Genomic DNA, 4618 nt, shown 5'->3' on the forward strand with positions numbered 1-4618 from the left:
TAATGGAAAATTTATATTCATTTTGTTCAGATTATAACTTTAAATGCTATTAAAATTATATCCAAGTTAGTAGATTTTACTTATTAGAAAAGTAATAAAAATATATACAAATCTCATTTCTAAATGAAGATAAGTGTTTAGGGAAGTTGGCTTTATTGCCTGACATTATGAAACAGAACAAAGGACCACTGTTATTAGTTTTGGTATTTTGAATCTGTTGCATTCACGATAACCTGTAATGCTCAAGTAGTACTTAACTTGATGCTGAGTTTCTCTAATCCTAATTTTATACTAGAGAATGTAGTCAGGCAGATACCATTTAGACATAACTGTACACATAAAGTTATATAAAATAAATTTTGCTACTGAGGTTTCAATAGCCTTAAGGGGAGGTTAGTATTAATCATACAGTGGACTATCATTATGCCATGAAAATGAATAAACTTTGGCTATACTTATCAACATAGGTTTAAAGATCTCAATGGTATCCCTACATTAAAAACAAGTCAGAGGGGCTGCAAGGATGGCTCAGTGACGAAGAGTATTTGCTGCTCCTGCAGATGACCTGGGTTCAATGCCCAGTATCCACATGGTGGCTCACGATAACTACAACTCCAAATCTGGTGTCTCTGTCTAATGTCTGCAACCCTGAGGCTCACACATGGTTTACATATATACACATCAGTAAAGCCAGGCTCCCGTGCAGAAACTTGTATGGCATTCTTAGTTTGGCACTGCTTTCTTCTGCAGTAAGAGAAGCGGGCAGCGATGCGACAGTGCAACAGTGCATCTAACTTTTGTTGTTTTCCAAAAGAAAGAATCTGAGGTAGACAGAGTACAGTAAGCATCTTCCAAAGTATGTGCTGCACTTTCAAATTTTTCAGAATTTACATCGAACACTTAATAAAACAAATAATTTTTATGTCCTCTACATAACACCTTGGAACAATTCAGTCACATTATCAAATCATACAAACTCACATTTACCAAAGAGAGAAAGGGACACTTACATACATTGCATATGAATTTAAAGAGACCTAAAATAAATTCTTCCAATGTAATAAAAAGCTATATAGTTGTCATCCTTCAAAACTGTGATATTAAAGTGTTAATCAACTCAAAATCATTCCAAAATTAAAAATACTAAAATTCAATTACTAAGGAATACTTTTCTTTAGGAATAAAGGAAATATAGACCTATAAAACATCAAAAATAAAACAGAAAAATACCGTAATGAGCAAATAAATATTTCAACAACCTCTAAGTTATTCAAACACTACCAAAGCACAAGCTTTGGTTTCTTTGGATTAAAAGATCCCATTTAATGGCATAATTTAATAGTGATGGAATGACATACTGAGAGATGAAGTGAACATGAAGTCTTTGCACATAGGGTTAGCATGTAAACTTCTTCAGAGCCCTACACGATCGCTCCTGTCCAGAACAAAGCAACTCAGAAAGACCACAGAGGAAGAACTGTAGCATCAGTGACCCCCCCACCCCCACCCCCACACACACTGGCATTCTGCACTGTGAAGGTGCCTCACAGGTCAGTAACCCAAAATTAGGAAGCACAAGGGATTCTGCTGTAATGAGAATCTCACTATCTACAACACTGCAGCTGGGAGGCACTCATGCTTTCCTGCAGACAACAAGGGTATGCAAAAGAATGACAGGAGAGGAAGGGGGAGGAGGAGGAGGAGGAAGAGAAAGGAAGGAGAAGCTGGAAGAAGAAGAGAGAGAGAGAGAGAAGAGGAAAAGGAACAGCAGCAATAAGAAATAACTGTTTTTAAATGAAATTTAAAAATAGAGTATTTGAATATTTTTCAATGGTAACCCTGGTTGCCTTTCAGTGTTGACTTTTAAAGTTCTAGATAAGCCTTGAATATAATGTTCAACTTGGAATTACATAGAAAATAAGATTTCTGACTAGTGTGCCTGACTGAATGAGTAAAAGGGCACTGGCTATACTGACCCAGACCACTATTGGCCATCTCCCTTCAGACCTCTGTGCAGAGGCAGAGGTCCTGTGAAAGAAAGAAAATGAACTCAATATAATACAAATACCTAGATTACTAGGTTAGTCTGGGTTTTGAGTTTCCTACTCCAGAGCACACAAAAACATGAACATAACTTATATCAAGAAGCCACAAAACCTAAGACCAAGAGGGTTTCCATTACTAAGTCCAGCTCTGAGGCCTCTAGTAGGGCTTCCAGTGAGAGCTGGAGCCTCCCTTGAGGGTTTTTAGACAGTTCATCAAGAAACATACTACTTATGCCAAGAGTTTTGAGTGCATTCTTGCCACGAACAGATGATAATTAGCCTTATTAACAGATGATCCTCGTTAACAAGTTGGAAAGGAAATTTAACCTTGCCCATGCCAGGGACTGTCATCTTAAACTTTAGAGTATATCCTTCATGCTTTAAAAAGTGAAAACCATTTTTTCAATTCATTTCAATGACTCAGGACCTGTGTGGTTAAAATCTTTTTTAGGAGAGGTTTCAACTATATTATCAAGCCAACTGCCTCTGATGCCAGCAACCTAGAGAAGCAGTTCTTCTAGATAACATGCTTGAAGATCTCTGCTCCTGACTGTGGGAAGCTGACTTATCTTTCAATAGCTTTTATTCCATGGCAAGTTTTCTGTCAGAGAAACCATAACCTCTGGTATAACGAAAACCACCATAAAATTTAGCTGGGATTTTTCTCACTGTACTGTATGCTCTCTCTCAGCAGGCACAAATGGCTCAGGTCATCAATTCGGTGAAGGGCTAGATGCTGAATGCTTTGAATTGTGGGGCCATGAACTTCTTTGGCACACTACTGACAACTGTCTACACAGCACAAAGACAGCAGAAGACACTGCATAAATGACCAGAGGTGCCTGGATTCCAATAAAGAGAGGACTGGATTTGCTCTGGCGTGTAAGCTGGGCTTTGCTTACCAGGCAGGCTATGTCCTCTCAACCTCACCGCTAACGTGCTTATTACCCTAACTCTCTACAAGGTCAGACAGCTCCAATTCAGAAGTACTAGAACAAAAAGATCCTATACACCCTCCTCGAGAGCTGAGAAACGGCTGTCATCCTAAAGTGGTATTTTTCTTGCAAGGGTTCACAAGAACGGCTTGAGAGCAGGAGAGGAGGAAGGACTAGCGTGTGTAAAACCACCCCAACTATTATCACCTTTGCAGAATTACCTCCTCTAACTCTATCACAGGCTAAGTGCTGAGAAGTGCAAGCATCTTTAACTCACTGCAGAATTCATGTCCTAGACAACAAGACAGACACTATGGTGGCACTATTCTCTGGTTTGGATACAATCAAACTATTTCACTTCAGCTTGGCTATGAAAATACTGGATTTATGTAAAGAAAAAGTTTAAATCATTGTTACAAATATTGAACCAAAGATAAGCACTTTTAGAATATAGGATATTATTCTACCGCCATGCATAATTTGAGCCAAAATGACAAAATTTGTTCTGACACTTATTTATATTTATGACATGTGCCTGGTTGACCAACTTTTAATGCCTGACCGCTGGGAACACAGTCATAAAAATCTTCAAGATGCTATTCAAAACAAGAAACAGAAGAGCATGCACTAGGACTTACTCTTTGTCTAGAAACAATTCATGCTATACATAAATCCAAAGGAGCCTATGACTCAGTGATCAACACTAAAGTCAGAGAACTAATTGGCACACAACCAATATACTATGAGAAACTTCATGAGATGTTACAAAGGTATCAAAGAATAAAGTAGGTAGAAAAGCTTTTATGGATTGAGATAGTTTTGAGCTAAGTCTGAAGGAGCAGAACCTAGTGTTCTAACAAAAGGAGCCGTGACTGAGGGGCAGTGCTGAGGAGAGGAAGCACAGCAGAGGCAGGCTTGAGCTTGACCTACCCAGAGTAGGTCACAGTCTAGATCCCTGTGTCCTAAACAAAGTAAATCACAACAACTTACTACAAGTGTTTGTTGTACACTCTAACAGTAAGAAAGCCAGAGCTCTGTCAGTAACCATTTCCAGGTGCAATTGCCAAAGAGGAACTACTAGGCACTTTGTAAGAAGTGATGGATTTCTGAACAAGCCAGAGCCAGCAGAAATGATCATGAATTGTTTGGGGTATAGTCACAAAATTTAAGACTGAAATTTGTTATACAGTCACTGTCTAGAGTCATTTACTTCTTACATCACTATACTTAATTCTTTCATCTGTATAAGGGACATTAGATAAGGAACAATAACAATCACTGTTTTTTAAAAATGTGATTTCCTGTAAGCTTTCAAGCACTAATATAACATTTCTATCAAGGAGTACTTGTGCACCCACTCAATCCCTCAAAAGGACTTCTGTAATACTGGAACCTGTGCATAGGCCTGTGTGTCCTAGATCACAGATTTCATATGTGTAATTTATGAAAATCAATTATTTTATGTTTAAATTCTGGATACAGGATTTTTCCTATTGTCACTTTATTTTTCCAGACAGAGTTTCTCTTTGTAGACTGGGCTGTCCTGGAACTCACTATGTAGAGTAGCGGAGCCTCGAACCCAGAGATCTGTGGGCCTCTGGCTCTGGCTCTGAAGTGCAGGAATTAAAGGGGTGTGCC

At 38.5% G+C, this 4618-nt stretch overlaps 1 protein-coding gene across 3 annotated transcripts in view; it reads right to left on the bottom strand.

Annotated features, from left to right (window-relative positions):
• The window catches only part of Znf407 (zinc finger protein 407), a 403561-nt gene that overhangs the window by 157898 nt on the left and 241045 nt on the right, over positions 1 to 4618 (bottom strand). The gene's annotated exons all lie outside the window — the stretch shown is intronic.

The sequence above is a fragment of the Mus pahari genome, chromosome 15 (genome assembly GCF_900095145.1).
Source record: "Mus pahari chromosome 15, PAHARI_EIJ_v1.1, whole genome shotgun sequence".
NCBI classification, from domain to species: Eukaryota; Metazoa; Chordata; class Mammalia; order Rodentia; family Muridae; genus Mus; species Mus pahari.